This window comes from Ambystoma mexicanum, chromosome 13 (assembly GCF_040938575.1).
Source record: "Ambystoma mexicanum isolate Mex_15411 chromosome 13, UKY_AmexF1_1, whole genome shotgun sequence".
Taxonomy (NCBI): Eukaryota; Metazoa; Chordata; class Amphibia; order Caudata; family Ambystomatidae; genus Ambystoma; species Ambystoma mexicanum.
Genome location: NC_090938.1, coordinates 702,726,055 through 702,745,610, shown reverse-complemented (window position 1 = coordinate 702,745,610; position 19,556 = coordinate 702,726,055). Strand labels below are relative to the sequence as shown.

The window sequence follows — 19,556 nt, the reverse complement described above, 5'->3', positions numbered from 1 at the left end:
AGAAGACAGCACCTCAGAGGGGACAGAAGTAGATTGCGTCCTCTGACGACTCCTCATAAACACCAGGTGAGGAGTCGGAGGGAGAGGCTTGTATAGTCACCAAAAGTAACCCCATAGATTCTGAGACACGGCCTGGCTGGGCACTCTTACAGGAGCAGGCTGTTATTGGCAGCTCGGCCCAATACAGAGAGCTTTAGCCTGGCTCTCAGATAATACAGACAAGGCTGTTGTGGGCAGAGAGACCCAGTACAGAGAGCTCTGGCTCGGCTTTGAGATAATACAAGGCAGGCAGTTAACGGCAGATTTGCCTGACACTGGGAGCCATGGCATGCCTGCGAACTCCTACAGGAAGAGGCAGTTAATGGCAGATTGGTCCAGTAGAGAGGGCGCTTTCCCATCTGTGATCCGGACTGAGCATGCTGTTAATGGCAGATTGGTCCATACTGACAGCCACGTCATAGCCTTGAGATTCTTCGGGAGCACGACTCTGCGTTTTGCACCTTTCCACAGTCCACGGACACGACCCTGCTTAGCCTTGGAATACCTGCAGAGACTACATGCACCCTATCTCTTCCTTCCCAAAGGCATCCGCACTCTAGTGCATGGCGCTGGGCTGGGCTGCATTAGGGCTCTCAGACCCCACCTCTGCGACAGTCCTCTAGTTTAACCATCTTTTGCAGGTCCTTTACAGTCCACCGCAGTATGTCACCGAAGTTCAGATCTACCAAAGTTGTAAACGTTTTTATTGCTGATGTCACTGGCGAAGATCTAGTGCTGATCTTTGTTCTAAAAAGTTCCTATGCTAAAGTCTGAACTACAATCGTCTAACTCGAATGGCTGTTGTGACATCACCCAGATATGATGGCTGTCCACAGCCTTGCTTAAGACTTTCGTGGTTTTTAGGTCTTCTCCAACTCCCTAAAATGAGAAAATTGGCCCATTTGCTGACAACTTTTTTGTGCAAATGTGGGGTTCCCCTCCCCTTATCCACTCCCCATACTCTGCCATTCCCTTTACTTTTCCAAATTTAAATCAATCCTTTTATTAATGTCCCCCTCTTTATACTGTATTTAACCTTTTAACTTGTCTTCCCCTGTCACCCTGCCTATCCACAGTATGCCTTCTGTTTTGTCAACAACAAAACTGCTGTCTAAAGGGTAGTCTGTTTTTACCCCTTCAAGATCACGGTATGCGATTTACAATACCTGTTCTGGAATATTCTGTTCCTAATGGCCATTGAGGTTTCTCTCATTGGCCATACCTGCCTGTAATAACTGGGTGCTGATTACATTTGTTTGGTGTTTAATTACTGCTGAATGCTTTCGTAGCGCCCTCTGTGGGTGTCCGCCCTAAAATATTCCAGAAAAGTGTCTGTTCTGGACTACCCCACTACTAACGAGCGATCTAGGAGGGGGCATTGCTGATATTTGTTCTAAAATGCTGCTTTGCCAAGAGCTGTTCTAGGAACCCCAACTGTTGATGTGTGCCCCAGAATATTAATGTATTGATGGCTGCCCTTGAATATTCAGTAGGTGATGAAAGATGCCGAGTTGGTGGCTGTTTGCAAAATTCCATCCTTGATGTCCGAGACTGAATGTTCCCCAGCTGGTGTTTGTCCCAATGTATGCCACTGCTGGTGTCTGTTCTGGAATCCATGTTAAGCGTGTTCTGATGTAGTCCGTACCTGATGCCTGTTGTGGAACATGCCCTTGCTTATCTGCAATGCAGAACACGAGAGTGATGTTGCATAGTGTGTGATATTCCATTGCAGATGATTAAAGCTGAATGCTGCTTCTCGGGTTCCCGTTACACGCTGATACGCCGTTGTTTCTCCTGCATCTCCAGAGCCTGTACTCTTTACCCTGCTGCACTTTTCAGTTGTCAGGATGGCCGAGCGGTCTAAGGCGCCAGACTCAAGAGCTGATTCTCTTCCCCAGCTGGGTGTTCAGGTCCCCAATTGGAGGCGTGGGTTCAAATCCCACTTCTGACACAACCTTTTATTTTTCCAGCCGCTTTCGGATCGGGGTGATTCGCGCCACGGTATATAGACGGTCCTTAAACTTGCCAATCCTGACAGATCGCTCTAACTTGTAGGGGTGCGCACGGAGGATGGGGAGAGCTGGGCTGTTGTCTTCGGGAAACACATCATAGGAGGCGGGCTGAACCCTGGCCACTGATTGGTGGTAAATCCCACTAGTTGCGCGTGAAGGACTGGAGCTGAGATGTATTCATTGGGCCATAGAGTACTGTAGGAGAGAGATCTGCGAGAGGACGTAACTTGAGTTTATTTTGCAGGTGACTTAGGTGTGTAAAATAAAATGTGAAAAATATCAGTAAAAGAATGCCGCGCCCAACGTGGGGCTCGAACCCACGACCCTGAGATTAAGAGTCTCATGCTCTACTGACTGAGCTAGCCGGGCTGCTGGTTGCAATGTCAGCTGGTCACCCTTTTCTCAGCACACCATTCCTAACTGGACAGCCTGTGAAGGGAGAGAGCAATGTGTGCTTGCATGTTTATGTGTGCTGCCTGTATGCCTGCACTCTATGTACGTGCATCTTTACGCAGCCGCTATGTCTCTGTGTTTGTCCATGTCTGCAGATATTTGTGGCGCTTCCCTTAATATGGTTATGTTATTGGTATCTTTCTGTGTAAGTTTATGTATGTCTACACATCTTTACTATGTGTGCAGCTAGCTTCCTCTTCCTACATGTGTCTCTGAAGTAAGTCTCTATGGATAAGTAGACCGTGTGTGTCTGTATCTGTGCGTGTGTGCCTGTGCACAGCCAAGCACACACTCGTTTGCATCATTAAGACATGTACTGACCATAATCTACCCCCTATGCCATTCACAGATATTAGAAATCCAGGACCCCGAGAAACAGGCTAAGAGTGGGTACAAAAAGAGCCCCATGGTCTGCCTGCGATCTCATTCAGGAGCAGCTGTGTTAATAGCAGACTGGAGCAATACAGAGAGCTTTGTCCTGGCGGTGAGCCCTTATTGTAGCAGGCTTTTACTTGCAGATAAGCCCAGGGACGCCGTCAGGCCCTTTCAATCTTTGCAAATTAAAGTGGCCTCAAGTCTTGGGCGGGGGTATGGGGGGCAGCAACTTCCCCCATGTTTGCAGGATTTACAGACGTGTTATCACCTCATTGTCTCCAAACACTTGTTCCTCCACATCAGCCCCTTGCTGACAAAGAAGGGTTTTTTGCTCTTCAGTGGGCAATTCATGTTTAGTATCCCTGCTGGATGGCTGTCTCCTGATAATCAGCGGCTAGTAACCTTACCCTTTTTGCCATTGTAATGTATGCACCCCAAGAGTGCCCCAGACTGTTTTCGCTCTCAGCAGGGGGCCACCAACCATCATGTTGAAATGGGCAACCAAACATCTTCAGCAGGGCCTGGATAGGCCAACACAGGGAACTATGTCCTGTCAGTGAGCTCTTACAGCAGCAAGCTGTTAATGCCAGGTTGGTGCAATATACACAACTATAGCCTGGCTGTGAGATAACACAGTTCAGGCTCTTGGTGGCAAACAGGCCCAGTACAGAGAGCTCTGGCTCGGCTGTGAACCAATACAAGGCAGACAGTTAACGGAAGACTGAGTTAACGCCGATAGCCACAGTGTCTTGAATCGGTCCTGGAAGGTCTGGGATCGCTGTAGGACGCTATGACGGTCCTGACACTTAACTGTTGGAACATGTCTTAGCGGTCTAGTAGCTCACCAACAGGGCCACCGCCATGTATATCCCGAAGTCAGGGGATTGCATCAGTGCGTTGCAACCCTGCTCAACTGTAAGGTGAGACGCTAGTTTCCCGCTTTCATTCGGCTTTCTGGCCGCTCTGGGTTCCGTTGCTCTAACGGCTCCCTCTTGCTCTTTCTTTCCACCTTTGTGCTGCGCGCTCCGCGCTCATCTCCTGTCTACCTTCTCTTTGCCCGGCCGCTCGGCCACTGCATGCTCTCTTGTCTGTGGCAGTCTCCTGTTGTTCACCCAGTCTCTGGGGACTCTCCCGTTTCCCGCTTACCTTGTAATAACAGCGAGGTTCCAGTCCGTTTTCATTCCTTTCCTAGGACGTTACCCCGCTCTTCAGTAAGCATCCCTGCTGTGCATTCTGGACCCTATAGTCCATTCCTCTTACCTGTGACTGGCCATTCAGGTTGAAGTCTTTCTCCGGTGGTCTATCTGCTCGAATACTCTACTCATCCATCACCCGACAGGTGGAACAACTGCTTTAGCGGCCATCCTGTTACCAAACCAAACCTACCTGCACTAGCTAAGGATACCAGGGTATTTCTGCCTGTCGGCTTTTCCCTGGAGTGGGGTTGGCTCCCCGGAGCCCCCACTGCCAGGCTATTTGCATATTAGTCAAAGTGGCTGCTGGGGGAGCCCGCCCTTACCTCTTCCAAAAGAAGGGAAAGAAGAAGACAGCACCTCAGAGGGGACAGAAGTAGATTGCGTCCTCTGACGACTCCTCATAAACACCAGGTGAGGAGTCGGAGGGAGAGGCTTGTATAGTCACCAAAAGTAACCCCATAGATTCTGAGACACGGCCTGGCTGGGCACTCTTACAGGAGCAGGCTGTTATTGGCAGCTCGGCCCAATACAGAGAGCTTTAGCCTGGCTCTCAGATAATACAGACAAGGCTGTTGTGGGCAGACAGACCCAGTACATAGAGCTCTGGCTCGGCTTTGAGATAATACAAGGCAGGCAGTTAACGGCAGATTTGCCTGACACTGGGAGCCATGGCATGCCTGCGAACTCCTACAGGAAGAGGCAGTTAATGGCAGATTGGTCCAGTAGAGAGGGCGCTTTCCCATCTGTGATCCGGACTGAGCATGCTGTTAATGGCAGATTGGTCCATACTGACAGCCACGTCATAGCCTTGAGATTCTTCGGGAGCACGACTCTGCGTTTTGCACCTTTCCACAGTCCACGGACAGGACCCTGCTTAGCCTTGGAATACCTGCAGAGACTACATGCACCCTATCTCTTCCTGCCCAAAGGCATCCGCACTCTAGTGCATGGCGCTGGGCTGGGCTGCATTAGGGCTCTCAGACCCCACCTCTGCGACAGTCCTCTAGTTTAACCATCTTTTGCAGGTCCTTTACAGTCCACCGCAGTATGTCACCGAAGTTCAGATCTACCAAAGTTGTAAACGTTTTTATTGCTGATGTCACTAGCGAATATCTAGTGCTGATCTTTGTTCTAAAAAGTACCTATGCTAAAGTCTGAACTACAATCGTCTAACTCGAATGGCTGTTGTGACATCACCCAGATATGATGGCTGTCCACAGCCTTGCTTAAGACTTTGGTGGTTTTTAGGTCTTCTCCAACTCCCTAAAATGAGAAAATTGGCCCATTTGCTGACAACTTTTTTTGTGCAAATGTGGGGTTCCCCTACCCTTATCCACTCCCCATACTCTGCCATTCCCTTTACTTTTCCAAATTTAAATCAATCCTTTTATTAATGTCCCCCTCTTTATACTGTATTTAACAATTTAACTTGTCTTCCCCTGTCACCCTGCCTATCCACAGCATGCCTTCTGTTTTGTCAACAACAAAACTGCTGTCTAAAGGGTAGTCTGTTTTTACCCCTTCAAGATCACGGTATGCGATTCACAATACCTGTTCTGGAATATTCTGTTCCTAATGGCCATTGAGGTTTCTCTCATTGGCCATACCTGCCTGTAATAACTGGGTGCTGATTACATTTGTTTAGTGTTTAATTACTGCTGAATGCTTTCGTAGCGCCCTCTGTGGGTGTCCGTCCTAAAATATTCCAGAAAAGTGCCTGTTCTGGACTACCCCACTACTAACGAGCGATCTAGGAGGGGGCATTGCTGATATTTGTTCTAAAATGCTGGTTTGCCAAGAGCTGTTCTAGGAACCCCAACTGTTGATGTGTGCCCCAGAATATTAATGTATTGATGGCTGCCCTTGAATATTCAGTAGGTGATGAAAGATGCCGAGTTGGTGGCTGTTTTGCAAAATTCCATCCTTGATGTCCGACACTGAATGTTCCCCAGCTGGTGTTTGTCCCAATGTATGCCACTGCTGGTGTCTGTTCTGGAATCCATGTTAAGCGTGTTCTGATGTAGTCCGTACCTGATGCCTGTTGTGGAACATGCCCTTGCTTATCTGCAATGCAGAACACGAGAGTGATGTTGCATAGTGTGTGATATTCCATTGCAGATGATTAAAGCTGAATGCTGCTTCTCGGGTTCCCGTTACACGCTGATACGCCGTTGTTTCTCCTGCATCTCCAGAGCCTGTACTCTTTACCCTGCTGCCCTTTTCAGTTGTCAGGATGGCCGAGCGGTCTAAGGCGCCAGACTCAAGAGCTGATTCTCTTCCCCAGCTGGGTGTTCTGGTCTCCAATTGGAGGCGTGGGTTCAAATCCCACTTCTGACACAACCTTTTTTTTTTCCAGCCGCTTTCGGATCGGGGTGATTCGCGCCACGGTATATAGACGGTCCTTAAACTTGCCAATCCTGACAGATCGCTCTAACTTGTAGGGGTGCGCACGGAGGATGGGGAGAGCTGGGCTGTTGTCTTCGGAAAACACATCATAGGAGGCGGGCTGAACCCTGGCCACTGATTGGTGGTAAATCCCACTAGTTGCGCGTGAAGGACTGGAGCTGAGATGTATTCATTGGGCCATAGAGTACTGTAGGAGAGAGATCTGCGAGAGGACTTAACTTGAGTTTCTTTTGCAGGTGACCTAGGTGTGTAAAATAAAATGTGAACAATATCAGTAAAAGAATGCCGCGCCCAACGTGGGGCTCGAACCCACGACCCTGAGATTAAGAGTCTCATGCTCTACAGACTGAGCTAGCCGGGCTGCTGGTTGCAAAGTCAGCTGGTCACCCTTTTCTCAGCACACCATTCCTAACTGGACAGCCTGTGAAGGGAGAGAGCAACGTGTGCTTGCATGTTTATGTGTGCTGCCTGTATGCCTGCACTCTATGTACGTGCATCTTTACGCAGCCGCTATGTCTCTGTGTTTGTCCATGTCTGCAGATATTTGTGGCGCTTCCCTTAATATGGTTATGTTATTGGTATCTTTCTGTGTAAGTTTATGTATGTCTACACATCTTTACTATGTGTGCAGCTAGCTTCCTCTTCCTACATGTGTCTCTGAAGTAAGTCTCTATGGATTAAGTATACCGTGTGTGTCTGTATCTGTGCGTGTGTGCCTGTGCACAGCCAAGCACACACTCGTTTGCATCATTAAGACATGTACTGACCATAATCTACCCCCTATGCCATTCACAGATATTAGAAATCCAGGACCCCGAGAAACAGGCTAAGAGTGGGTACAAAAAGAGCCCCATGGTCTGCCTGCGATCTCATTCAGGAGCAGCTGTGTTAATAGCAGACTGGAGCAATACAGGGAGCTTTGTCCTGGCGGTGAGCCCTTATTGTAGCAGGCTTTTACTTGCAGATAAGCCCAGGGACGCCGTCAGGCCCTTTCAATCTTTGCAAATTAAAGTGGCCTCAAGTCTTGGGCGGGGGTATGGGGGGCAGCAACTTCCCCCATGTTTGCAGGATTTACAGACGTGTTATCACCTCATTGTCTCCAAACACTTGTTCCTCCACATCAGCCCCTTGCTGACAAAGAAGGGTTTTTTGCTCTTCAGTGGGCAATTCATGTTTAGTATCCCTGCTGGATGGCCGTCTCCTGATAATCAGCGGCTAGTAACCTTACCCTTTTCGCCATTGTAATGTATGCACCCCAGGAGTGCCCCAGACTGTTTTCGCTCTCAGCAGGGGGCCACCAACCATCATGTTGAAATGGGCAACCAAACATCTTCAGCAGGGCCTGGATAGGCCAACACAGGGAACTATGTCCTGTCAGTGAGCTCTTACAGCAGCAAGCTGTTAATGCCAGGTTGGTGCAATATACACAACTATAGCCTGGCTGTGAGATAACACAGATCAGGCTCTTGGTGGCAAACAGGCCCAGTATAGAGAGCTCTGGCTCGGCTGTGAGCTAATACAAGGCAGGCAGTTAACGGAAGACTGAGTTAACGCCGATAGCCACAGTGTCTTGAATCGGTCCTGGAAGGTCTGGGATCGCTGTAGGACGCTATGACGGTCCTGACACTTAACTGTTGGAACATGTCTTAGGGGTCTAGTAGCTCACCAACAGGGCCACCGCCATGTATATCCCGAAGTCAGGGGATTGCATCAGTGCGTTGCAACCCTGCTCAACTGTAAGGTGAGACGCTAGTTTCCCGCTTTCATTCGGCTTTCTGGCCGCTCTGGGTTCCGTTGCTCTAACGGCTCCCTCTTGCTCTTTCTTTCCACCTTTGTGCTGCGCGCTCGGCGCTCATCTCCTGTCTACCTTCCCTTTGCCCGGCCGCTCGGCCACTGCATGCTCTCTTGTCTGTGGCAGTCTCCTGTTGTTCACCCAGTCTCTGGGACTCTCCCATTTCCCGCTTACCTTGTAATAACAGCGAGGTTCCAGTCCGTTTTCATTCCTTTCCTAGGACGTTGCCCCGCTCTTCAGTAAGCATCCCTGCTGTGCATTCTGGACCCTATAGTCCATTCCTCTTACCTGTGACTGGCCATTCAGGTTGAAGTCTTTCTCCGGTGGTCTATCTGCTCGAATACTCTACTCATCCATCACCCGACAGGTGGAACAACTGCTTTAGCAGCCATCCTGTTACCAAACCAAACCTACCTGCACTAGCTAAGGATACCAGGGTATTTCTGCCTGTCGGCTTTTCCCTGGAGTGGGGTTGGCTCCCCGGAGCCCCCACTGCCAGGCTATTTGCATATTAGTCAAAGTGGCCGCTGGGGGAGCCCGCCCTTACCTCTTCCAAAAGAAGGGAAAGAAGAAGACAGCACCTCAGAGGGGACAGAAGTAGATTGCGTCCTCTGACGACTCCTCATAAACACCAGGTGAGGAGTCGGAGGGAGAGGCTTGTATAGTCACCAAAAGTAACCCCATAGATTCTGAGACACGGCCTGGCTGGGCACTCTTACAGGAGCAGGCTGTTATTGGCAGCTCGGCCCAATACAGAGAGCTTTAGCCTGGCTCTCAGATAATACAGACAAGGCTGTTGTGGGCAGAGAGACCCAGTACATAGAGCTCTGGCTCGGCTTTGAGATAATACAAGGCAGGCAGTTAACGGCAGATTTGCCTGACACTGGGAGCCATGGCATGCCTGCGAACTCCTACAGGAAGAGGCAGTTAATGGCAGATTGGTCCAGTAGAGAGGGCGCTTTCCCATCTGTGATCCGGACTGAGCATGCTGTTAATGGCAGATTGGTCCATACTGACAGCCACGTCATAGCCTTGAGATTCTTCGGGAGCACGACTCTGCGTTTTGCACCTTTCCACAGTCCACGGACAGGACCCTGCTTAGCCTTGGAATACCTGCAGAGACTACATGCACCCTATCTCTTCCTGCCCAAAGGCATCCGCACTCTAGTGCATGGCACTGGGCTGGGCTGCATTAGGGCTCTCAGACCCCACCTCTGCGACAGTCCTCTAGTTTAACCATCTTTTGCAGGTCCTTTACAGTCCACCGCAGTATGTCACCGAAGTTCAGATCTACCAAAGTTGTAAACGTTTTTATTGCTGATGTCACTGGCGAATATCTAGTGCTGATCTTTGTTCTAAAAAGTTCCTATGCTAAAGTCTGAACTACAATCGTCTAACTCGAATGGCTGTTGTGACATCACCCAGATATGATGGCTGTCCACAGCCTTGGTTAAGACTTTGGTGGTTTTTAGGTCTTCTCCAACTCCCTAAAATGAGAAAATTGGCCCATTTGCTGACAACTTTTTTGTGCAAATGTGGGGTTCCCCTCCCCTTATCCACTCCCCATACTCTGCCATTCCCTTTACTTTTCCAAATTTAAATCAATCCTTTTATTAATGTCCCCCTCTTTATACTGTATTTAACCTTTTAACTTGTCTTCCCCTGTCACCCTGCCTATCCACAGTATGCCTTCTGTTTTGTCAACAACAAAACTGCTGTCTAAAGGGTAGTCTGTTTTTACCCCTTCAAGATCACGGTATGCGATTCACAATACCTGTTCTGGAATATTCTGTTCCTAATGGCCATTGAGGTTTCTCTCATTGGCCATACCTGCCTGTAATAACTGGGTGCTGATTACATTTGTTTAGTGTTTAATTACTGCTGAATGCTTTCGTAGCGCCCTCTGTGGGTGTCCGTCCTAAAATATTCCAGAAAAGTGTCTGTTCTGGACTACCCCACTACTAACGAGCGATCTAGGAGGGGGCATTGCTGATATTTGTTCTAAAATGCTGCTTTGCCAAGAGCTGTTCTAGGAACCCCAACTGTTGATGTGTGCCCCAGAATATTAATGTATTGATGGCTGCCCTTGAATATTCAGTAGGTGATGAAAGATGCCGAGTTGGTGGCTGTTTTGCAAAATTCCATCCTTGATGTCCGAGACTGAATGTTCCCCAGCTGGTGTTTGTCCCAATGTATGCCACTGCTGGTGTCTGTTCTGGAATCCATGTTAAGCGTGTTCTGATGTAGTCCGTACCTGATGCCTGTTGTGGAACATGCCCTTGCTTATCTGCAATGCAGAACACGAGAGTGATGTTGCATAGTGTGTGATATTCCATTGCAGATGATTAAAGCTGAATGCTGCTTCTCGGGTTCCCGTTACACGCTGATACGCCGTTGTTTCTCCTGCATCTCCAGAGCCTGTACTCTTTACCCTGCTGCACTTTTCAGTTGTCAGGATGGCCGAGCGGTCTAAGGCGCCAGACTCAAGAGCTGATTCTCTTCCCCAGCTGGGTGTTCAGGTCCCCAATTGGAGGCGTGGGTTCAAATCCCACTTCTGACACAACCTTTTTTTTTTCCAGCCGCTTTCGGATCGGGGTGATTCGCGCCACGGTATATAGACGGTCCTTAAACTTGCCAATCCTGACAGATCGCTCTAACTTGTAGGGGTGCGCACGGAGGATGGGGAGAGCTGGGCTGTTGTCTTCGGGAAACACATCATAGGAGGCGGGCTGAACCCTGGCCACTGATTGGTGGTAAATCCCACTAGTTGCGCGTGAAGGACTGGAGCTGAGATGTATTCATTGGGCCATAGAGTACTGTAGGAGAGAGATCTGCGAGAGGACTTAACTTGAGTTTCTTTTGCAGGTGACCTAGGTGTGTAAAATAAAATGTGAAAAATATCAGTAAAAGAATGCCGCGCCCAACGTGGGGCTCGAACCCACGACCCTGAGATTAAGAGTCTCATGCTCTACCGACTGAGCTAGCCGGGCTGCTGGTTGCAATGTCAGCTGGTCACCCTTTTCTCAGCACACCATTCCTAACTGGACAGCCTGTGAAGGGAGAGAGCAATGTGTGCTTGCATGTTCATGTGTGCTGCCTGTATGCCTGCACTCTATGTACGTGCATCTTTACGCAGCCGCTATGTCTCTGTGTTTGTCCATGTCTGCAGATATTTGTGGCGCTTCCCTTAATATGGTTATGTTATTGGTATCTTTCTGTGTAAGTTTATGTATGTCTACACATCTTTACTATGTGTGCAGCTAGCTTCCTCTTCCTACATGTGTCTCTGAAGTAAGTCTCTATGGATTAAGTATACCGTGTGTGTCTGTATCTGTGCGTGTGTGCCTGTGCACAGCCAAGCACACACTCGTTTGCATCATTAAGACATGTACTGACCATAATCTACCCCCTATGCCATTCACAGATATTAGAAATCCAGGACCCCGAGATACAGGCTAAGAGTGGGTACAAAAAGAGCCCCATGGTCTGCCTGCGATCTCATTCAGGAGCAGCTGTGTTAATAGCAGACTGGAGCAATACAGAGAGCTTTGTCCTGGCGGTGAGCCCTTATTGTAGCAGGCTTTTACTTGCAGATAAGCCCAGGGACGCCGTCATGCCCTTTCAATCTTTGCAAATTAAAGTGGCGTCAAGTCTTGGGCGGGGGTATGGGGGGCAGCAACTTCCCCCATGTTTGCAGGATTTACAGACGTGTTATCACCTCATTGTCTCCAAACACTTGTTCCTCCACATCAGCCCCTTGCTGACAAAGAAGGGTTTTTTGCTCTTCAGTGGGCAATTCATGTTTAGTATCCCTGCTGGATGGCTGTCTCCTGATAATCAGCGGCTAGTAACCTTACCCTTTTCGCCATTGTAATGTATGCACCCCAGGAGTGCCCCAGACTGTTTTCGCTCTCAGCAGGGGGCCACCAACCATCATGTTGAAATGGGCAACCAAACATCTTCAGCAGGGCCTGGATAGGCCAACACAGGGAACTATGTCCTGTCAGTGAGCTCTTACAGCAGCAAGCTGTTAATGCCAGGTTGGTGCAATATACACAACTATAGCCTGGCTGTGAGATAACACAGTTCAGGCTCTTGGTGGCAAACAGGCCCAGTATAGAGAGCTCTGGCTCGGCTGTGAACCAATACAAGGCAGACAGTTAACGGAAGACTGAGTTAACGCCGATAGCCACAGTGTCTTGAATCGGTCCTGGAAGGTCTGGGATCGCTGTAGGACGCTATGACGGTCCTGACACTTAACTGTTGGAACATGTCTTAGCGGTCTAGTAGCTCACCAACAGGGCCACCGCCATGTATATCCCGAAGTCAGGGGATTGCATCAGTGCGTTGCAACCCTGCTCAACTGTAAGGTGAGACGCTAGTTTCCCGCTTTCATTCGGCTTTCTGGCCGCTCTGGGTTCCGTTGCTCTAACGGCTCCCTCTTGCTCTTTCTTTCCACCTTTGTGCTGCGCGCTCCGCGCTCATCTCCTGTCTACCTTCTCTTTGCCCGGCCGCTCGGCCACTGCATGCTCTCTTGTCTGTGGCAGTCTCCTGTTGTTCACCCAGTCTCTGGGGACTCTCCCATTTCCCGCTTACCTTGTAATAACAGCGAGGTTCCAGTCCGTTTTCATTCCTTTCCTAGGACGTTACCCCGCTCTTCAGTAAGCATCCCTGCTGTGCATTCTGGACCCTATAGTCCATTCCTCTTACCTGTGACTGGCCATTCAGGTTGAAGTCTTTCTCCGGTGGTCTATCTGCTCGAATACTCTACTCATCCATCACCCGACAGGTGGAACAACTGCTTTAGCAGCCATCCTGTTACCAAACCAAACCTACCTGCACTAGCTAAGGATACCAGGGTATTTCTGCCTGTCGGCTTTTCCCTGGAGTGGGGTTGGCTCCCCGGAGCCCCCACTGCCAGGCTATTTGCATATTAGTCAAAGTGGCCGCTGGGGGAGCCCGCCCTTACCTCTTCCAAAAGAAGGGAAAGAAGAAGACAGCACCTCAGAGGGGACAGAAGTAGATTGCGTCCTCTGATGACTCCTCATAAACACCAGGTGAGGAGTCGGAGGGAGAGGCTTGTATAGTCACCAAAAGTAACCCCATAGATTCTGAGACACGGCCTGGCTGGGCACTCTTACAGGAGCAGGCTGTTATTGGCAGCTCGGCCCAATACAGAGAGCTTTAGCCTGGCTCTCAGATAATACAGACAAGGCTGTTGTGGGCAGACAGACCCAGTACATAGAGCTCTGGCTCGGCTTTGAGATAATACAAGGCAGGCAGTTAACGGCAGATTTGCCTGACACTGGGAGCCATGGCATGCCTGCGAACTCCTACAGGAAGAGGCAGTTAATGGCAGATTGGTCCAGTAGAGAGGGCGCTTTCCCATCTGTGATCCGGACTGAGCATGCTGTTAATGGCAGATTGGTCCATACTGACAGCCACGTCATAGCCTTGAGATTCTTCGCGAGCACGACTCTGCGTTTTGCACCTTTCCACAGTCCACGGACAGGACCCTGCTTAGCCTTGGAATACCTGCAGAGACTACATGCACCCTATCTCTTCCTGCCCAAAGGCATCCGCACTCTAGTGCATGGCACTGGGCTGGGCTGCATTAGGGCTCTCAGACCCCACCTCTGCGACAGTCCTCTAGTTTAACCATCTTTTGCAGGTCCTTTACAGTCCACCGCAGTATGTCACCGAAGTTCAGATCTACCAAAGTTGTAAACGTTTTTATTGCTGATGTCACTGGCGAATATCTAGTGCTGATCTTTGTTCTAAAAAGTTCCTATGCTAAAGTCTGAACTACAATCGTCTAACTCGAATGGCTGTTGTGACATCACCCAGATATGATGGCTGTCCACAGCCTTGCTTAAGACTTTGGTGGTTTTTAGGTCTTCTCCAACTCCCTAAAATGAGAAAATTGGCCCATTTGCTGACAACTTTTTTGTGCAAATGTGGGGTTCCCCTTCCCTTATCCACTCCCCATACTCTGCCATTCCCTTTACTTTTCCAAATTTAAATCAATCCTTTTATTAATGTCCCCCTCTTTATACTGTATTTAACCTTTTAACTTGTCTTCCCCTGTCACCCTGCCTATCCACAGTATGCCTTCTGTTTTGTCAACAACAAAACTGCTGTCTAAAGGGTAGTCTGTTTTTACCCCTTCAAGATCACGGTATGCGATTCACAATACCTGTTCTGGAATATTCTGTTCCTAATGGCCATTGAGGTTTCTCTCATTGGCCATACCTGCCTGTAATAACTGGGTGCTGATTACATTTGTTTAGTGTTTAATTACTGCTGAATGCTTTCGTAGCGCCCTCTGTGGGTGTCCGTCCTAAAATATTCCAGAAAAGTGTCTGTTCTGGACTACCCCACTACTAACGAGCGATCTAGGAGGGGGCATTGCTGATATTTGTTCTAAAATGCTGCTTTGCCAAGAGCTGTTCTAGGAACCCCAACTGTTGATGTGTGCCCCAGAATATTAATGTATTGATGGCTGCCCTTGAATATTCAGTAGGTGATGAAAGATGCCGAGTTGGTGGCTGTTTTGCAAAATTCCATCCTTGATGTCCGACACTGAATGTTCCCCAGCTGGTGTTTGTCCCAATGTATGCCACTGCTGGTGTCTGTTCTGGAATCCATGTTAAGCGTGTTCTGATGTAGTCCGTACCTGATGCCTGTTGTGGAACATGCCCTTGCTTATCTGCAATGCAGAACACGAGAGTGATGTTGCATAGTGTGTGATATTCCATTGCAGATGATTAAAGCTGAATGCTGCTTCTCGGGTTCCCGTTGCACGCTGATACGCCGTTGTTTCTCCTGCATCTCCAGAGCCTGTACTCTTTACCCTGCTGTACTTTTCAGTTGTCAGGATGGCCGAGCGGTCTGAGGCGCCAGACTCAAGAGCTGATTCTTTTCCCCAGCTGGGTGTTCTGTTCTCCAATTGGAGGCGTGGGTTCAAATCCCACTTCTGACACAACTTTTTTTTTTTTCCAGCCGCTTTCGGATCGGGGTGATTCGCACCACGGTATATAGACGGTCCTTAAACTTGCCAATCCTGACAGATCGCTCTAACTTGTAGGGGTGCGCACGGAGGATGGGGAGAGCTGGGCTGTTGTCTTCGGGAAACACATCATAAGAGGCGGGCTGAACCCTGGCCACTGATTGGTGGTAAATCCCACTAGTTGCGCGTGAAGGACTGGAGCTGAGATGTATTCATTGGGCCATAGAGTACTGTAGGAGAGAGATCTGCGAGAGGACGTAACTTGAGTTTATTTTGCAGGTGACCTAGGTGTGTAAAATAAAATGTGAAAAATATCAGTAAAAGAATGCCGCGCCCAACGTGGGGCTCGAACCCACGACCCTGAGATTAAGAGTCTCATGCTCTACCGATTGCTGCTGGTTGCAATGTCAGCTGGTCACCCTTTTCTCAGCACACCATTCCTAACTGGACAGCCTGTGAAGGGAGAGAGCAATGTGTGCTTGCATGTTCATGTGTGCTGCCTCTATGCCTGCACTCTATGTACGTGCATCTTTACGCAGCCGCTATGTCTCTGTGTTTGTCCATGTCTGCAGATATTTGTGGCGCTTCCCTTAATATGGTTATGTTATTGGTATCTTTCTGTGTAAGTTTATGTATGTCTACACATCTTTACTATGTGTGCAGCTAGCTTCCTCTTCCTACATCTGTCTCTGAAGTAAGTCTCTATGGATTAAGTATACCGTGTGTGTCTGTATCTGTGCGTGTGTGCCTGTGCACAGCCAAGCACACACTCGTTTGCATCATTAAGACATGTACTGACCATAATCTACCCCCTATGCCATTCACAGATATTAGAAATCCAGGACCCCGAGATACAGGCTAAGAGTGGGTACAAAAAGAGCCCCATGGTCTGCCTGCGATCTCATTCAGGAGCAGCTGTGTTAATAGCAGACTGGAGCAATACAGAGAGCTTTGTCCTGGCGGTGAGCCCTTATTGTAGCAGGCTTTTACTTGCAGATAAGCCCAGGGACGCCGTCATGCCCTTTCAATCTTTGCAAATTAAAGTGGCGTCAAGTCTTGGGCGGGGGTATGGGGGGCAGCAACTTCCCCCATGTTTGCAGGATTTACAGACGTGTTATCACCTCATTGCCTCCAAACACGTGTTCCTCCACATCAGCCCCTTGCTGACAAAGAAGGGTTTTTTGCTCTTCAGTGGGCAATTCATGTTTAGTATCCCTGCTGGATGGCTGTCTCCTGATAATCAGCGGCTAGTAACCTTACCCTTTTCGCCATTGTAATGTATGCACCCCAGGAGTGCCCCAGACTGTTTTCGCTCTCAGCAGGGGGCCACCAACCATCATGTTGAAATGGGCAACCAAACATCTTCAGCAGGGCCTGGATAGGCCAACACAGGGAACTATGTCCTGTCAGTGAGCTCTTACAGCAGCAAGCTGTTAATGCCAGGTTGGTGCAATATACACAACTATAGCCTGGCTGTGAGATAACACAGTTCAGGCTCTTGGTGGCAAACAGGCCCAGTATAGAGAGCTCTGGCTCGGCTGTGAACCAATACAAGGCAGACAGTTAACGGAAGACTGAGTTAACGCCGATAGCCACAGTGTCTTGAATCGGTCCTGGAAGGTCTGGGATCGCTGTAGGACGCTATGACGGTCCTGACACTTAACTGTTGGAACATGTCTTAGCGGTCTAGTAGCTCACCAACAGGGCCACCGCCATGTATATCCCGAAGTCAGGGGATTGCATCAGTGCGTTGCAACCCTGCTCAACTGTAAGGTGAGACGCTAGTTTCCCGCTTTCATTCGGCTTTCTGGCCGCTCTGGTTCCGTTGCTCTAACGGCTCCCTCTTGCTCTTTCTTTCCACCTTTGTGCTGCGCGCTCCGCGCTCATCTCCTGTCTACCTTCTCTTTGCCCGGCCGCTCGGCCACTGCATGCTCTCTTGTCTATGGCAGTCTCCTGTTGTTCACCCAGTCTCTGGGGACTCTCCCATTTCCCGCTTACCTTGTAATAACAGCGAGGTTCCAGTCCGTTTTCATTCCTTTCCTAGGACGTTACCCCGCTCTTCAGTAAGCATCCCTGCTGTGCATTCTGGACCCTATAGTCCATTCCTCTTACCTGTGACTGGCCATTCAGGTTGAAGTCTTTCTCCGGTGGTCTATCTGCTCGAATACTCTACTCATCCATCACCCGACAGGTGGAACAACTGCTTTAGCAGCCATCCTGTTACCAAACCAAACCTACCTGCACTAGCTAAGGATACCAGGGTATTTCTGCCTGTCGGCTTTTCCCTGGAGTGGGGTTGGCTCCCCGGAGCCCCCACTGCCAGGCTATTTGCATATTAGTCAAAGTGGCCGCTGGGGGAGCCCGCCCTTACCTCTTCCAAAAGAAGGGAAAGAAGAAGACAGCACCTCAGAGGGGACAGAAGTAGATTGCGTCCTCTGACGACTCCTCATAAACACCAGGTGAGGAGTCGGAGGGAGAGGCTTGTATAGTCACCAAAAGTAACCCCATAGATTCTGAGACACGGCCTGGCTGGGCACTCTTACAGGAGCAGGCTGTTATTGGCAGCTCGGCCCAATACAGAGAGCTTTAGCCTGGCTCTCAGATAATACAGACAAGGCTGTTGTGGGCAGACAGACCCAGTACATAGAGCTCTGGCTCGGCTTTGAGATAATACAAGGCAGGCAGTTAACGGCAGATTTGCCTGACACTGGGAGCCATGGCATGCCTGCGAACTCCTACAGGAAGAGGCAGTTAATGGCAGATTGGTCCAGTAGAGAGGGCGCTTTCCCATCTGTGATCCGGACTGAGCATGCTGTTAATGGCAGATTGGTCCATACTGACAGCCACGTCATAGCCTTGAGATTCTTCGGGAGCACGACTCTGCGTTTTGCACCTTTCCACAGTCCACGGACAGGACCCTGCTTAGCCTTGGAATACCTGCAGAGACTACATGCACCCTATCTCTTCCTGCCCAAAGGCATCCGCACTCTAGTGCATGGCGCTGGGCTGGGCTGCATTAGGGCTCTCAGACCCCACCTCTGCGACAGTCCTCTAGTTTAACCATCTTTTGCAGGTCCTTTACAGTCCACCGCAGTATGTCACCGAAGTTCAGATCTACCAAAGTTGTAAACGTTTTTATTGCTGATGTCACTGGCGAATATCTAGTGCTGATCTTTGTTCTAAAAAGTTCCTATGCTAAAGTCTGAACTACAATCGTCTAACTCGAATGGCTGTTGTGACATCACCCAGATATGATGGCTGTCCACAGCCTTGCTTAAGACTTTGGTGGTTTTTAGGTCTTCTCCAACTCCCTAAAATGAGAAAATTGGCCCATTTGCTGACAACTTTTTTGTGCAAATGTGGGGTTCCCCTCCCCTTATCCACTCCCCATACTCTGCCATTCCCTTTACTTTTCCAAATTTAAATCAATCCTTTTATTAATGTCCCCCCCTTTATACTGTATTTAACCTTTTAACTTGTCTTCCCCTGTCACCCTGCCTATCCACAGTATGCCTTCTGTTTTGTAAACAACAAAACTGCTGTCTAAAGGGTAGTCTGTTTTTACCCCTTCAAGATCACGGTATGCGATTCACAATACCTGTTCTGGAATATTCTGTTCCTAATGGCCATTGAGGTTTCTCTCATTGGCCATACCTGCCTGTAATAACTGGGTGCTGATTACATTTGTTTAGTGTTTAATTACTGCTGAATGCTTTCGTAGCGCCCTCTGTGGGTGTCCGTCCTAAAATATTCCAGAAAAGTGTCTGTTCTGGACTACCCCACTACTAACGAGCGATCTAGGAGGGGGCATTGCTGATATTTGTTCTAAAATGCTGCTTTGCCAAGAGCTGTTCTAGGAACCCCAACTGTTGATGTGTGCCCCAGAATATTAATGTATTGATGGCTGCCCTTGAATATTCAGTAGGTGATGAAAGATGCCGAGTTGGTGGCTGTTTTGCAAAATTCCATCCTTGATGTCCGACACTGAATGTTCCCCAGCTGGTGTTTGTCCCAATGTATGCCACTGCTGGTGTCTGTTCTGGAATCCATGTTAAGCGTGTTCTGATGTAGTCCGTACCTGATGCCTGTTGTGGAACATGCCCTTGCTTATCTGCAATGCAGAACACGAGAGTGATGTTGCATAGTGTGTGATATTCCATTGCAGATGATTAAAGCTGAATGCTGCTTCTCGGGTTCCCGTTACACGCTGATACGCCGTTGTTTCTCCTGCATCTCCAGAGCCTGTACTCTTTACCCTGCTGCACTTTTCAGTT

The 19,556-nt window shown here is 49.1% G+C and overlaps 1 non-coding gene across 1 annotated transcript; it reads left to right on the top strand.

Annotated features, from left to right (window-relative positions):
• Positions 1–6,302: 6,302 nt before the first annotated feature.
• On the top strand, positions 6,303–6,412 carry TRNAL-CAA (transfer RNA leucine (anticodon CAA)). The gene is made up of 2 exons: positions 6,303–6,340; positions 6,367–6,412. It is a non-coding gene; the product is annotated as a tRNA-Leu (tRNA).
• The last annotated feature ends 13,144 nt before the right edge of the window (positions 6,413–19,556 follow it).